The following is a 17,926-nucleotide window of genomic DNA, read 5'->3' on the forward strand; positions in this document are numbered from 1 at the left end:
AAATCAAATTATGGTAAATGTTATGTATAAATACATGGGTAAGGGAAAGGGAAATACAAATGATTACAGATTATGTTTAACAGCTTTATCAAGAATTCACTTAAATTTAATGGAGTTATATGGGATTTTTTTTGAGTTATATGGGATTTTAAAAGAAAAAAGTTGTCTTAAATAATCACAAATGATCACAGTAAAGCAAATAATTTTGCTCTTGCCAAGATCTCTGTTTAGACACAGGTCTAATGTTTTCAAGTAAGCTTTTTCCTTTAATGTTTTTGGGCACACACGGCCTTAGGAACATTATCTTTTTTTTTTTTTTTTTAAAGTAAAGGCTTTAGCTGAAGTTTACCATTAATATCTTAAAAGTTGAGGGAAATACTGTTTTTTCAGCACAATTTGGTCGAATTGTGTTACAGGACATATATTAGTAATTCAATAGCATGTCTAAAAGCAAAAGTGCTAAAATCGTTTTAAAATTCTTAAATATTGGGCAGCCCTGGTGGCTCAGCGGTTTAGTGCTGCCTTCAGCCCAGGGTGTGATCCTGGAGACCTGGGATCGAGTCCCATGTCAGGCTCCTTGCATGTAGCCTGCTTTTCCCTCTGCCTGTGTCTCTGCCTCTCTATGTCTCTCATGAATAAATAAATAAAATCTTTAAAAATAAATAAATAAATAAAAATAAAATTCTTAAATATGTATGCTTACATCCTGGACTAGGTATATTTACATCAGAATAATATTGTTAACGATCTGTTCTTCCTGTAATGCAAGCCATGTAAAGACACAAGCGAGGGAGCCTGAGTGGCTCAGTCGGTTAAGCGTTTGCCTTCAGCTCAGCTCATGATCTAAGGATCCTGGGATTGAGCCCCACTTCAGCTACCTGTTCAGCAGGAAGTCTGCTTCTCTCTCTCCCTCTGCTGCTTCTCCTGCTCTCTGTCTCTCTCTGTCAAATAAATAAATAACATCTTTTTTTAAAAAAAGAAAAAAGACACAAATGGAAGCACAAAGCGTTGCAGTATACCTAAAATCCTGAGAGAGATGGAGTCTAACCTGAGGAAGCAGCTCCTTTCCCAACTTATAGCTAATTTCAGAGGAAGAATAATCCTGAAGGTTATTAACACTTTGTGTTTTGCCTTCTTGGTTCAAATGACAGGTAGTTTGATATTGGTATCATTTATTTATTCCAAGATTATTTACTTCACAGCCATTATACATAGCTGTGATTCAGGAATTGTTAGAAACATAGTGAACAACATTGTCTCTGCTTCACAGGGGTCATAATGAGCCACAGTAAAAATGATTTTTAAGTTCTTTTTCTCTGGGTTTGGGCATGTTCCACCTTGCCATTTGCAAATAGACAACTAACATCCAAAGTTATGAGTACTGTGAAGATGACCTTTTCACTACAAGCAAAGTTTCATCTTAAATATGAGACTACTTCACAGCTTATATCATGGAAACTCCTCTTACTATATGTGTGAAGCTATTATTAAAAAAAGAAAAAAGACTGGAGGATGACACTTAGTGAATGACCAATGAGGGAATGATTAAATATTGGAAAAATAAAGAAGGCACATCTGAGAAGGATAGCACACTAAAATAAGTGTGAAACAAATGGAAACTAAACTTACTGGGGTGATAAGAATCTTGACTAAGCTGGAACCGTAAGTTTTCTCATCTATAAAAAAGTGAATGAGAATGTTATTTTTCAATAAATAAAAGCAAAGCAAGTAAATGAAAAGACTGGGGCACTTGGGTGGCTCAGTAGTTGAGCATCTGCCTTTGGCTCAGGTCATGATCCCAGGATCCTGGGATCAAGTCCCACGTCACACTACCTGCAGGGACCCTGCTTCTCCCTGTGCCTATGTATCTGCCTCTCTCTGTGTCTCTCATGAATAAATAAATAAAATCTTAAAAAAATAAGACTAAGGGGCAAGACCGAGATTTCAGGATGACCATGTTAAGGAAATGAACCTCATAGGTTAGGGCAATAGCACTAAGCCTCACTACTGTGAGGCTTAAGGAGCAAAAATTTCTTTCATATATGCATCATAGGCCGTTCTACCTAGAAATCAGCAATTTATATTTTTAAAATACACATTACAGCAAATAATCATCTAGACAGATACAGATACTGATACTGATACAGATACTGTCAAATACAGTAAAAGTTAATGCCAAACACAGCACTTCTGTCTTAAGGAATGTATTTGTACTTGCTTAGCATGACCCACATACACTCTAGGTAAAAATACATGCACACATACAAACAAAAGCAAACAAGCAAAAAGAGAACAAGCAAGTCACAGAATGCCCAATAGATTCCACAGCCAATAATTATGCTATCATGCTACATACATGCACCTTAAAAAAAAAAAAGCTCATTTTGCATACATAACTTGTTTCCCTCAGCATCAGAGACTAGCAAAACCAGAGAAACCCACATCCTAAGCCACAGAATGGAGCCACCTGGTCTCATTCTTATCACAGGATGACAAAATGATTCCAATCCCCTAATGCCATGCAGATATCCTCAGCATTTGTATAGTGTTTTTTAACTAACAAAACTGTTGCATCCTTCCTGAGTTGTAGAATGGTCAAAAGGTTCAATGCAAACATTTCTTCGGATAACCTCTGCTGTCACCACATTTAAAGGCGCAGACTGCATGACTGGCATAAATTTCAAATGCTTTCTTCCTTTTTCTTTCCTTTTTCTGTTCTGCTACTCACATGATTAAATATTATTTCAAAAAGTATCTGGGATCTTTCCTACTAAAAATATTTAAATCAATGCCAGCTTTGCAGTATTCATCTGTCAGTCTAGAGAAAATATGAACACTTTTATAGCACAAGAAACAAGTTTTTTTAATACTCTAATTACATTAGACAGCAATTACAAACAAGTATGAGAAAGAAACCTGTAACATAAAATGTAGGCCTTCTCTTAAAATATATAAAATAGTGTTATTTCACTTTTTATCATAAAGATTTTTGGAATAAATAACTTGAAGGATTATTTATAATATTTTTAGTTAAAAGATATAAGAGTTAATTCTAGGGCTTTTTAATACCACAATTTCTACAATACTAGTGAAAAAGAATGTGAGATTCTGATAATCTAGTTGTCAGGATACATGTGTAGAAAATTTAAAAGACTCCACCACTTATATTGACCTCTATTGGTATGATGAGAGAAAATTAATACGTAAAAGAAATATCACTGTCAATAATTTTCAATGAAAATGCAATTATCTGCAATTAATGTTTCACTGGGAAAAAACAAGCAACAGCATTTTTAAAGTATCACCTTACTCAATTCTAGAAGGCACACTATAAATAACACAAGACAACGTTATCTTTTCTTCACTGAAAGAAGTTAAATGGCTCACGTAAAGTAATGTGGCTTCTGTGGCCAAATTAGGAACTGTTTTCCTTAAAATCTCTATTGACAGAATTTCAAAGAGAAAAATGAGATTTACCAAACAATAATAATCTGCCTAAGTATATGTTATGGATTGAACTGTGTGTCTCCCCAAAAAAGTTAAGTCCTAAACCCCACCACCTCAGAATATGATATTATTTAGAAATAAGGTCATTTTAGATGTAATTAGTTGAGATGAGGACATACTGCAGCAGAGTAAACTCCAAATCCAATCCAATCCAAATCCAATCCAATCCAATCCAATCCAATCCAAACTCCAATCCAGTGTCCTAATTTTTTAAAAAATGACCATGTGATGACACAGAGATATAGGGAGAACGCCATGAAAAGATGGAGGCAGAGATGAAAGGATCCATATAAACCCACCAATCCCAATGACTGCCAGTGATCACCAGAAGATGGAGGAGAAAGATGGAAGAGATTCTTCCTCAGAGCCCTCAGAAGAAACCAATTCTGTTGACACCTTGATTTAGAACCTCTTGCCTTCAGAACTGTGAGACACTATAGTATGTTTTAAGCTACTGGGTTTGTGGTACTTTGTTGCCAGCAACCCTAGAAAACTAATACAGTATAATTATACTTCATGAAACTATAAAAAGTGTTTCATTGTTTATAAAAGAGGGAAATGAGTTTTAAAAACTTAAGGATAAAAAAGATAAGAGCCAGATGACATGGATCCTGGTCCCAGCTCCAGGATCTACTTGCAGATTCTGTTTATTCCTTTCTATAGTTATAAAAACGACTTCTCTCTTGGTAACTTGCAGTTTTTGTGAAGATAGCAAGATTCTTATATACACTACATAGTTATTATATAATTATCATAATGTTGTATATTACTCTTATTCCATGTGGGTATATTATCCCAATTCTTACAAACACACTAAAGATAAGAATTATATTTGTAATCCCCACAGAAACCAAAATAAGGCTGAGGGAAGATTAGACATAAAATAAATATTTGATTTAATTTAAAAATCAATTAAGAGCTTTTGTATATAGCTTATTCAGCAAACTATATATATATATGTATATATATACTTAGTAGGAATCAACTCTTACTATTTTACATTAATACTATACTGATAGACTCATATTGTTTTTGTCTGTTTGTATTGTGTTTTATTGACACTGTAATAACTTTCAAGTTTATTTTGCACACACACACAATGAACAAACACACAAGTGAATTTACCATGAATTAATGAAGTTAAGCTTGAAGTCTCCTCTCTTGTATCAGACCTTGCCATGGCCCTAAAGAGATCTAAGATACATGGCCATATAGTTTTATTTAAAAAATAAACAGAAGTAAAGTATTTTCATTAGTTAAGAAAGCTGTCTTTCCTCCATATGGAAGGATGGACTTTCTTTTATCAGAGTTCCCTCTTGTTGGGTAACTTTGGAGTGACTCTGTTTCATAATCCTGCTAAGAGAAAGACGAGCTGGAGTACCTTTAGTTTGAGGTTCATGTGATAGATTTAGATGTGAACAGTCACTTCCTTGTATGGTTATTGCTAGTTGTCCTGGTATAGGAATGGCTTCCAGAAATATTCCTATTTCCCACTCTACTGCCTTACATGTTTTATGCTATGAGGACACAGAGACAAAGGTCATATCCTGATATAAACACATTGTACAGGTCCTGGCATCAAGAACAGAAAACAGCAACACATACCCTACTGCTACCAGGTACCCTCCTGGTCCCTGCTAGTGAGTAGGGCTCTCTCACTGGAAAAGTGATCACAAGATCAAAGAAATGAGAGAGATGGAAGGGGATCAAATCCAAGAGGTAAGGAATATATATCTCTCAGTTCAATCAAGTATCCATCTTTGTTGCTGCATTCCATGATCAGTAACAGACTGTGTCAAAAAAATCTATGCAATTGTATGGGGGTCCTGCTTCCACATCCTTACCCTCCTACCTTCAATAAAGAACATGCATGACCAAGGTGTCCAGTTCTTTTTAGATGGTCAAGCTAGGAGAGAAAGATGGAAGAGATTCTTCCTGGGAGCCCTCACAAGGAACCAATTCTGTTGACACCTTGATTTAGAACCTCTTGCCTTTAGAACTGTGAGACAATATAGTATGTTTTAAGCTACTGGGTTTGTGGTACTTTGTTGCCAACAACCCTAGGAAACTAATACAGTATAATTACAGCTATTCAAGGATAGCATGCCATCAAATATATTATGCTAGATTTGATCAAGCTCCACTTGTTGGCAATGCAATAGGCCCATTTTCCTATGATGCATGGCAATACTGTATTCAGTGACATTGAATCCACCTGCCATTAGGTGAAAGATTATTAGGCATATTTGAATGCACCAATTCAAATTACGTCTCATGAAGTCACAATTCCAAATTACTTAATCAGCTGCCTAACTGGACATCCAAGGCTCCAAAATCAGGCCCATGAGATATCTGAGATGCAGATCAAAAGTATCCCAGAAAAAGGATCTATTACTGATTGGCAGTTTACCATTATTAAGTTGGCTGGCATCATAGCCTTACCCAGTATCTAAACACCAAACTTTCTTCAAAGAGGAGTGTCATGGAGACTAGCTAGAAACATGATTTTTCCATAACCCAGAATTCATCTACCTAGTTTCTGAACAGCAACACTTCTGCATTTTAAATAGATTGTAAATGTTTAGTTTCTATACATCTCTACCATAAATTTTATAATTTTTTACTACTTTTTAAAGTTCTTATTTATTTATTTTAGAGAGAAAGAACTCATACACTCATGCACAAGGAGACAGAGGGGCAGAGAGAGAGGTAGAGACAGAATTACAATCAGACTTCATGCTGAGGATGGATCCTGAGGTAGGTAAGGGCCTGATCCCACAACCCTGAGATCACAACCTGAGCAAAAATCAAGAGTCAGATGCTCAACTAAGTCACCCAGGTGCCCCAATTTTCAATAATTTTTAAATTAAAGTATTTTAATTCATATTTACTTAGTTTCTCCCTATTATATATTGTTTTGGTTGGTTGGTTTCTCTTGCTCTTGAATTATTTCATTTTCTGTTTCACAAATTTAAGAATAAAATATTAATGCATTTCAGTTCAGTTATGTCAGCAATTTTCAATAATTATTAGTCTCAGCTTTTTTTGAAAGTAGAAATCAGAAGCCACAGTTTAAACACACACACACACACACACACACACACACACAAAACACACACACACATTCTACCACCACCACCACCACCAAGATCGTCAGTCCAACATCCCCAAAATTAGTTCCAGGTTATTTTAAAAGAAACTGGGTCCAAATGATATTAGCTTATGTTGTAGTCACCAGAGAAATAAAACAGAACTATAAAATATCATTTGAAATGCAGTATCATAAGGGCTATCATAAAGCATGGCATGTACTTCTCAAATAGCTAAAACCAAAATCACCAATAAGGATGCCAATGCGTTTTTCTTAAACAACCACTTAGTAATCTGAGGTATAACTCATTTATTTCTTGTCAATTAAGATACAAACTCACTCACTACATTATTTATTTTGAAAAAACTATTAGTATGAGACAGATCTCCAAACAGAGCAGTTTCTGGAATGTTGAAAGGAATTTTACAAAAAGATAGGTCTATGAAAAGTACTCAAAGGAGTAGCAAAACAGTAAGCCTTTGGAGTAGAAGAGAAAACATTTTAAATGCATGACCAAATGTTTTCTTGAAAATTAGTCTAAAATTAGATGACCAAAAGTATAAGTACTATGTCTACAGTCTAAAGATGTAAAGATTTTCCATAAAAATGAATCACAACATCATAGATTTTGCAAGCATAGCAAAATCTGAAACGAAAAATATTGTTTTAGCTGGTAAAAACATTTTTTATATGTAAGTGAATTATGGTGAGTTTCCTAACTGCCTGAAATGAATACTGAATTGAAAAAAAAAAAAAACTGTAAAATTTGTATGTTTAAATGAGAAGAGTAGAATAAGAAAGCACAATGAGAAAAATTAATGAGTATGTTAAAACTCCTCATAGAAGCAAAGGAAGTATAATTTGTAAGAGAACAACACTTCTGTTATACAAGGAAAACTCTGCATACCCCAAAGTTCTATTCTAGGTCTCAAAAGAAGCTCCTTTTATGAAATCTTTTAACCAAGTCCACAAATTTTCCTCTCTCTGAAATAAGGAATTTTTTTTTTTTTTTACGATTTTATTTATTTATTCATAAGAGACAGAGAGAGGCAGAGACACAGGCAGAGGGAGAAGCAGGCTCCATGCATGAAGACTGACGTGGGACTCAATCTCAGTATCCAGGATCAGGCCCGGGATGAAGGCAGCGCTAAACCACTGAGCCACCCGGGCTGCCCAGTAAGGTATTGTTTAACTGACAAATGACAGTGGCCATAAGGAAGCATTACCTGGGGCTGGCTATAAAAGCAACTCTTCAGCCACAGAAAAGGAACTCTATTTAACATGCATCTTATAAGTTCTGGGTTGACTCTTCCTACCTCAGGAGACCTGATCTCTATGCAAGGCAACACTTTTCATAACAAAAGGACAAACACCAGAGAAATCTCAAAGTTATATGAACTCTTATTACTTTCTCCCTCCTCTACAATGAACTATGGGTAGGATACTCCCAAGCTGCATTTCTTAAAGCACACTTGGAAGTACCATCTTTACTAAAAACCACTATTCCTATTTAAAAAAACTCTAATGAAGGCAAGAATTGTAGCTGGCTCCCTTTCTACCCAAAGCTGCTAACTCTCAACACACACACAAAACCTGTTTTGCTTGGTACCTTAATCACAGTTGGCAATCAATAAGCAATTAATGAAGACCTATTAACACTATCAAACTCTTAGGTTTTTTTTTTTTTTTTTCAGTATGACACAAGGAGACACTTTATTTTATATTACTTTATTCCAGCACTATTTCTAAAAAAATTAATTCAAATATCTTTATCCCTCAATAGGACTATAAGACCAGGAAGGTTAAGGATTATGTCATTTCCTTTGTATGCCAGATAGTCCCTTAAATATAGCACGTACTGAATATAGATTAGATTGACTGATTTTTATTTTTATGAGTATAGTCGACATACAATGTTACATTTCAAGTATAACAACCACAATATCTCATGAAAATATATATACAAATGCATGTAACTCTTCAGAACATATTTAAAAAAAAACATAAAACTGACAAACAGAATGCCATAGTTTGCTTTTAATGGACATAGATACTTTTCATTTTCTCAACACTACAAAACTAAGCAGAATCTTGTTCTACAGATTCCGCCAAAGTAACTCCATATTATGACTTGCCTATAATTTAGTGAAACCCACTTTTTAAAAAAAAAGAAACATTATATCAGAATAAAAGACAATTCAATGAAATAAATGGTTATAGAACTACCTATTATAAAGCCCTGTGTTAGACGCTGAGGATGTAAAGATGAGTTAAGATGTGTTTCATAACCTAAAGGAGTTCACAAACTACCTGAGGATCTGAGGACTTGCCCAGGTAGTTCAAAGGACAAGTGTAGCAACAGACTCCAACTCCAGTCCCTGTGTGTTCATTCTCTGAGAACCAGGAGACTTGCTCATAGTGGTAAATGATACGTAAATTATTTTTATGAAAAGAATAATGACCTGCTTATAATGATCAAATAAGAGGAAACTGTGGGTAGAAGAGATTTCACTTAACCATAAGATTAACTTGACCACCTAGGTAGTAAAAGGGTAGGGTGTTTTACAAAGACTATCTTCATTCAACATCTTTAGGTTGTAAACTGGCAATTCCTCTCCTGTTTTGATGCTTACCTGAAAGTAGAATGCAGAAGTAAGCAAAGTCTTCTGCTGACCTAGGAAATTATCAAATTATGTTGTGAGATAAAGTGATTATATATCTTAGATAGTGATCAATATAGAACTCCTGAGCACTAGTTCCTGTATTTCCAATCCTTCTAAATGAACTACAGATTTAAGTAGAAACAATAAGCTCTGTGCTGCATTATTAATGATTCAAAGAAATAATGTCCCCAAAACCAAAGCTCAAGTGTATACAATCGATTTCACTCCTAACTGCTGTTATTGGTAATCATCAAAGAACATGCACTAAAATATTCCACCTGACTTAGCATGTGTTATCTAAACCTGGCCATGAATAGAGCCATTTAAAATAAACTTTTATCAGGGAGGGGCAAGATGGTAGAACAATAGGGGTCCTCAATTCATCTGGTTCCATAAACTTACCTAGATAACTTTCAAAACATCCTCAACACCAACAAATTCAAAATGCGATTTAAAGAGAGAACAGCTGGAATGCTACAGAGAGAAAAGTTTTCACTTCTAAGAAGGTAGGAAGGCGAAAAAATTAAAAGAATAAAGTGGGGGAGGGACACCGCGACTACCAGGCCTAAGTGGAGAGACGAAAGCCTCCGGGGCACAAAAGCTTCAGGGGGTATGAATGCCCAGCCCTGGAGAGGCAGGAACTTTAAAAATCCACATCAGAATTTTCCCTAACGGAACAGGGTTTGGCAAGAAAATTGGGCAGAATTGCAGGAGAGGCAGTGAAGCCTCAAGATTCCTGAAGTCACTTAAAGAGGAGGGGCACCCAGGGGAAAGATGACAGAAAACTGTGGTCCGTGGACGCCTGGGTAGCTCAGCGGCTGAGTGTCTGCCTTCAGCTCAGGGCGTGATCCTGGAGTCCTGGGATCGAGTCCCACATCAGGCTCCCCGGAGCCTGTGTCTCTGCCTGCCTCTCTCTCTCTCTCTCTCTCTCTCATAAATAAATAAATCTTAAGAGAGAAAAAAAATGGTCCAATATCAATAAAGGGCTGGAGAGCCCTCTGGGACATTTGGGAGAAGCCAGTCAGTTAGGAGGGTTGGCTCTGGAGTGGCCTTTACACTAGAGCCCCGCAACGGAGGAGGTGGCTATACTCCATTCCCACTGGGAGAGGTGGTCCCCAGGAGTGCGGGTCCAGCAGCACAAGGCCCCGGATCCCAGGACACCCAAGTGGACAAAGCCAGCGATCCTCCCTTCCCCCGGGACAGGTGGAAGTGAGGAGGGCACAGGAAAGCAAGAACTCTCTGGCCACTCGGTGCCTTGCAAGCTGTGCAAATCAGTACACCCACGCTGGCCCCCAGTAGCATCTAGGCCAGTGTGGACTGGGAGACTGGTTAGTTACTCGTGGGGAGCTTGACTTCAGAGCTGAAAATCTGGCCCCAACCATTTTTTCTTCCTCTTCATTTCACCTTGTGCCTGGGAGAGGCGGGGCCTCTAGGGAACAAAGGCCCCACAGGATAAACAGCTCATACTGAGTAATACTTTTTGACTTTCATATTTCTATAATTACATGTCTTAGATATATTTTACACTTCTGGATTCCCTTCAACGCGTTCAGTATAATTTTGGTAGATACAAGATATGGGTATTTGTTTTTTGTATTTTAGTTTTTGTTGCCTGGTTTTGTTTTACAATGGTGGAAGTTAGTACCTTCTAACACATGACCAAAATACGCCCAGAACCAGGGGGAACACCGTGGAACACCGGATTGGTTCATTCTGTGGGATTATATTCGCTCTTCCTTCCCACTCTGCCCCCTTCTTTTATCTTGTTTATGTTTTGGTAGTCAATGTTGGGGCTATACAGAAATATTGCTGGTTTATATAAATTTGGGATTGAGTGTCCCCTAACATACAGAACAAAATACACTCAGAACCAAGAGGATCACTGTCATGTAGACCTGTCATGTAGACTACATTCTCTCTCCACTACCACTTCCTCACCACCACCATCCCCCCACCTTTCTTTTTCTTTTATCTGTTTTTGGTTTTTTGGCTTTTTATTTTTACTACTTTGTTCTAAAATTTGTTTTTCACTTTAGTGGTCCTTTTGTTTTATTTTCTTCTGTTCTTTTTCTTTTACTTGCTAGTCACTGACCTCTTCAGAATCATCTAGGGTGTATTTTACTTAGGTCGTGGTTGGTATTTTTGACAGCCTGCTCATAAGACACTCTGCACTGGAACATAATGACTAGAAGGAAGAATTCACCAGAAAAGAAAGAACCGGAACAATACTCTCTGCCACAAATTTACAGAATTTGGATTTAGATACAATGTCAGAAATTCAATTCAGAAGTACAAATATAAAGCTACTGGTGGCTCTGGAAAAAAGTATAAAGGACTCTAGAGACCTTACCACAGAATTGAGATCTAATCAGGCCGAAATTAAAAACAGATTAAATGAGATGCAATTCAAACTGGATGCTCTAGCTGCTGGGGTTAATAAGGTGGAAGAGAGAATGAGTGACAAGAAGACAAGTTGATGGAAAGGAAGGAAGCTGAGGAAAAAAGAGAAAAAGAATTAAGAGCCCACAAGGAAAGGCTTAGGGAAATAAAGGATAGCTTGAGAAGGATGAATATATATCTAATTGGGATTCCAGAGAAGGCTGAGAGAGAAAGAGAGAGGACCACAAAGTATACTTGAATAAATCATAGCAGAGAACTTCCCAAATCTGGGGAAGGAAACAGGCATTCAGATCCAAGAGATGGAGAGGACTCCCCCCAAAATCAATAAGAACCATTACCACCTCGACATTTAATAGTGAAACTTGCAAATTTCAAAGATAAAGAGAAAATTCTTAAAGCAGCTCAAGACAAGAGATTCTTAGCTTATATGGGGAGAAATATCAGATTAACAGCAGACTTCTCCACAGAGACCTGGAAGGCCAGAAAGGGCTGGCATAATATATACAGGGTACTAAATGAGAAGAACATGCAGTCAAAAATACTTTATCCAGCAAGGCTCTCATTCAGAATAGAAGGAGAGATAAAGAGCTTCCAGGATAGGCAAAACTGAAAGAATATGTGACCACCAAACAGGCACTGCAAGAAATATTAAGGGGGACCCTGTAAAAGAAAGAGGGAGCCCAAAGAAACAATCCACAAAAACAGGGACTGAATAGGTAATACAATGACACTAAATTCATATCTTTCAATAGTTACGCTGATCATGAAAGGGCAAAATGATCGCATCAAAAGACTCAGGGTATTGGACTGGTTAAAAAAGCAAGACCCATACATGTACTGTCTACAAGAGACTCATTTTAGACCTATGGACAACTCTAGCCTGAAAATGAAAGGTGGAGAACCACTTACCATTCAAATGGCCCTCAAAAGAAAGCTGGGGTAAGCAATCCTCATATCAGATAAATTAAAGTTTATCGCAAAGACTGTACTAAGAGATGAAGAGGAACACTATATCATACTTAAAGGGTCTATCCAACAAGAAGACCTAACAATCATGAATATTTATGCCCCTCATGTGGGAGCTGTCAAGTATATCAATCAATTAATAACCAAAGTAAAGAGATACTTGGATAATAATACACTACTAAGTAGGAGACTTCAACACGGCACTTTCAGCAAATGACAGATCTTCTAAGCAGAACATCACCAAAGAAATAAGGGCCTGAAATGATACACTAGACCAAATAGATTTCACAGATATTTATAGAGCTTTCCATCCAGATGCAACTGAATACACTTGTGTTCTTCACAAGTGCACATGGAGCTTAGTCCAGAATAGACAACATACTGGGTCACAAATTAGGTCTTAACCTATGCCAAAAGACTGGGATTGTCCCCTGCATATTTTCAGACCACAATGCTTTGAAACTAGAACTCAGCAAGAAGAAATTTTGAAGAAACCCAAACACATGGGGGTTAAAGAGCATCCTACTAAACTATGAATGGGACAACCAGGAAATAATAGAAGAATTAAAAAGATTTATGGAAACTAATGAAAATGAAGATACAACTGTTCAAATTAAAGAATATCCACTCGAAAAAACACAGTCTCTTCAATAAATAGTGCTGGGAAAATTGGACAGCCACATGCAGAAGAATAAAACTAGACTATTCTCACACCATACACAAAGATAAACTCAAAATGGTTGAAAGATCTAAATGTGAGACAGGAATCCACCAAAATCCTAGAGGAGAACACAGGCAACAATCTTTTCCTGCTTGGACACAGTAACTTCTTACAAGGTATATCTATGAAGGCAAGGGAAACAAAAGCAAAAATGAACTCTTGGGGCTTAATCAAGACAAAAAGCTTCTGCACAGCAAACGAAACAGTCAACAAAACTAAAAGATAACCTACAGAATGGGAGAAGATATTTGCAAATGACATATCAGATAAAGGCTAGTATCCAAGATCTATAAAGAATTTATCAAACTCAACACCCAAGAAACAAACAATCCAATCAAGAAATAGGCAGAAGACATGAACAGAAATATCACCGAAGAAGATATACACGTGGCCAACAAGCAATTGAGAAAATGCTCCACCTCACTTGCCATCAGGGAAATACAAATCAAAACCACGAGATACCACCTCACACCAGTGAGAATGGTGAAAATTAAGACAGGAAACAGCAAATGTTGGAAAGGATGTGGAGAAAGGGGAACCCTCTCGTACCGTTGGTGGGAATGTGAACTGGTACAGCCACTCTGGAAAACAGTGTGGAGGTTCTTCAAGAAGTTAAAAATAGAGCTACCCTATGACCCAGCAATTGCACTACTGGGTATTTACCCCAGAGATACTAATGTAGTGAAACGCCAGGACACTGCACCCCAATGTTCATAGCAGCAATGTCTAGAATAGCAAAACTGTGGAAGGAGCCACCATGTCCTTTGACAGATGAACAGATAAAGAAAATGTGGTAGGTATACACACGCATACACACACACACAATGGAATATTACTCAGCCATCAGAAAGGATGTATACCCACCATCTCCTTCGACATGGATGGAACTGAAGGGTATTAAGCATGAAGTAAGTCAGTCAGAGAAGGACAATCATCATATGGTTCCATTCATACATGGAATATAAGAAATAGTGAAAGGGATTATAAGGGAAAGGAGGGGAACTGAATGGGAAAAATTAGAGAGGGAGTCAAACCATGAGAGACTCCTAACTCTGGGAAGAAACAAATGGTTGTAGAAGGGGCAGTGTGGGCAGGGGATGAGGTAGCTAGGTGATGGGCATTAAGGAGGACACTTGATGGGATGAGCACTGGATGTTATACTATATGTTGGCAAATCGAACTTAAAACACATATAAAAAATAACTTTTATCTAATATAGTACATAAGTGTCATGTACATAAAGTGATGATCATAATCAACCACCAATAAGTATGTTAAGGTCCTATGTTTCAAAAAGAAAAAAAAAACCCTACTGAATTATAAAAACTATAAAAAGTGAATTATTGGTTATGTCCACTAAGAATGCATTTGGTTCTAAGTAACAGAAAGTTTAACCAACAGTGGCTTAAATATGTGGGGGGTAATTTTTCTCACTTAAAAAGACTGTAGATAGGCGGCTGTTAGAATGTAAAGGTTTAGCTTTTCATCGGGCACAACCAAGGAACATGATCTTTCCTCCTTCACAATGCTGCTTTACATCCTCATGCTTGTCACCTAATAGTCAGAGGACAACTGCCACACTTTCTCATATCAACATTCAAATCAAAGGATGATGGAGCCCTAGTCACTTTGCCTTCAGCAGACTTCTATTTACTTCTCATTAGCTAGAATGCAATTGCCCACCCACCTCTATTATGGAGATTGGAAAAGTAAATATATAATTGATCTTCCTAATCAGGAATTTCATATTTCATGGTAACAATCTGCCTTCTCTAAGAGACTGGTGATTTTAGCTGATTTTTTTCCTTTCTGGCCAGAATAAGGAAAATTAAGATGATGAAAACATTGAGCGCAATAATTACTGAACTTTTGATGAAACATGGCAATAGCTTGATTCAGGTTTTGATTCTGACACTAGCAGTTAAAGTTCACTTCTCACATCATATGAAACTATATCCATGATCACAGTATTAACAACATCTATTGATTTTAGTGTGTAATTAGAGTATTGTTTACTTGTGCTCCTCAAGAAACTATTGCTTTCTAAAGCTTCTGTAATTTATGGTAGGGAACACTTCTTTACAACTGAAATTATTAATAAATCATTAATAAATTATAAATAAATAATAAATTATTATAAATATAATATAAAATAAAAATATAAATAAATAATAAATTATTAATAAATTAACCATTAAATTATTATAAATATAAAATATAAATATAAATAAATAATAAATTATTAATAAATTAACCATCATAATTAGCATAACCTACCTGAAAATTTTCTTAGTCCCGTAACTCTCAAAATGGTACATAAGTACTTCTATCCGGGATGCCTGGGTGGCTCAGCGGTTGGGCGCCTGCCTTCAGTTCAGGTCTGATCCCAGGATACGGGATGGAGTCCCACATCGGGCTCCCTGCGAGGAGCCTGCCTCTTTCTCAGCCTATGTCTCTACCGCTCTTTCTCAGTCTGTCTCTCTCATGAATAAATAAATCTTAAAAAAAAAAAAAAAGTACTTCTATCCTCAAAGATGATAAAAAGCCATAAAAGTAGTGTATTATTAATGGGCATCAGGTTTACTTCATATCATGTTACTTACAAAGAACTGTTTTAAGCCAGATTTAGTGAGATACAATTTCCATACAGTAAAATTCACCCTTTTTGAATGTATTGAGTTTTGACAAATGAATACAGATGTGTAAATATAACCACAATCAGGATAGAGATCCTCTCCATAACTCCCAAATTTCTTTGAGCCCTTTTATTTTTCTAAAGATTTGAGAGGGAGTGTGCATGCATGCAAGTGGAGAAAGGGGCAGAGAGAATGAGAGAATCTCAGTCAGAATCCGCACCGATGGCAGAGCCTGACACAGGCTCAATCCCACACCCCTGAGGTCATGACCTGAGCCAAAATCAAGAGTAAGTCGCTTGACTGAGTCACTCAAGTGCCTCTCTTTGAGCCCTTTATAGACACTCCTGTCCCCCAATTCTGCTGACCATTGATCTGTTCTTTATTCCCAGTTTTCCCTTTTCCAGGATGTTGTCCTAATAATGGAATCCCACACTGTGTATTCTCTCACGGCTGAACTTTGTCACCGGGCATAATGCTTTGATATATTCATGCTGCCATGTGTATCAATAATTTGTAGCTATTTATTACTGGCTAGGATTCCACTGTATACGTGTGCCGTTAGTTGTTTATTCACTTACTATTTGTTGAACATTCAGAGTATCTTCAGTTTTGAGTTACTGTGATAAAGCTGTCATAACCACACACATCTCTCTGCTGCTATGTTATCCACATGTCTTACTCACTTAATGTTCTTTGGGACTCTGTTCTAAATGTCATCTAATCAGAAAGCCATTCTCTGCCTTCTCTATTTGAAATGGCACTTTCCACCACTCTCCAGGCTTCCAACTCCTGTCATTTCTTCAAAGTGCCAGTATTACTTTCATTAACATTACACATTTTACAAGAAAGATATATAGAAATTGTATTAGGGTTATCCTGAGAGACAGTAAGATATATCTACAGAAACAGGGGATCCCTGGATGGCTCAGCAGTTCAGCACCTGCATTTGGCCCCAAGGGGTGGTCCTGGAGACCCGGGATCAAGTCCTGTGTCGGGTTCCCTGCATGGAGCCTGCTTCTCCTTCTGCCTGTGTCTCTGCCTCTCTCTCGCGCACGCACGAATAAATAAATAAATCTTAAATATCTATGGAAACAAAATGAATAGGATATATTTACATGATTTTAGAGTTGAAATCTAGACTAACTCATTCATTTATAGAGGGAGAAAATTAAAGCCAAGATAATGTAATTTGGTTTCATATTAAGTCCATTCCTCTTTTTATTACTCAAATGTGATTTCGAGAAGCAACTATTATGCTACTGTTACATAGCAAACAAAACAATTATTCTAGAAAAATAAAAATTATCCTAAATTATAAATCTTTCTAAATTATGCAGAAATTATGCAGAAAATGGAATTTATACTTAAACTTCTAAAAAGACTCCTTAAAGACTGACTTATTCAATAAATATTGCTCAACCAACAATACTGGCCATGAACCAAATGTAGGTGGCACCTAAATGCTACATTATTCCAAATCAGAACTATTCATAAACATTTATTGGGGCACCTGGGTGGCACAGTTGGTTAAGCATCTGACTTCATTTCAGGTCATGATCTCAGAGTCCTGGGATCAAGCCCACATCAGATTCCACGCTCAGAGTGGGGCTGGCTTATCCCTCTGCCCCTCCTCCCCCTCCTGCTCTCTCTCTCTTAAACATATAAATAAAATCTTTAAAAATGAATAAACACTTAATGAATGCTTATCCTAAAAGAATTATGTCAAACAGTGCTCAAAGGTTAAAAAAAATTACTATGTTCTCTCTGTGTCTTGAAATCACAATTTAATACTGGGACCAGAGTCCTTAAGTATTTCACACAACCACAATCTTACATGTTTGGAACAAGTTAGAAAAGAGGGATTTCCACTGGTACTATAGACATGCAAATTAGACTGTGCTCTAGATAAAGTGGGGGGCTGGCGGAGGGTGGGGGGAGGAAC

At 36.9% G+C, this 17,926-nt stretch overlaps 1 protein-coding gene and 1 long non-coding RNA gene across 8 annotated transcripts in view; both read right to left on the minus strand.

The window, feature by feature from the left end:
- Positions 1–17,926, minus strand: part of SUPT3H (SPT3 homolog, SAGA and STAGA complex component) — a 530,131-nt gene that overhangs the window by 323,276 nt on the left and 188,929 nt on the right. The window lies entirely within an intron of this gene.
- On the minus strand, positions 902–9,558 carry LOC119874172. The gene is made up of 3 exons (XR_005367782.1): positions 9,232–9,558; positions 1,630–1,676; positions 902–941 (listed from the first exon to the last, which is right to left on the minus strand). It is a non-coding gene; the product is annotated as an uncharacterized LOC119874172 (long non-coding RNA).

This window comes from Canis lupus, chromosome 12 (assembly GCF_011100685.1).
Source record: "Canis lupus familiaris isolate Mischka breed German Shepherd chromosome 12, alternate assembly UU_Cfam_GSD_1.0, whole genome shotgun sequence".
NCBI classification, from domain to species: Eukaryota; Metazoa; Chordata; class Mammalia; order Carnivora; family Canidae; genus Canis; species Canis lupus.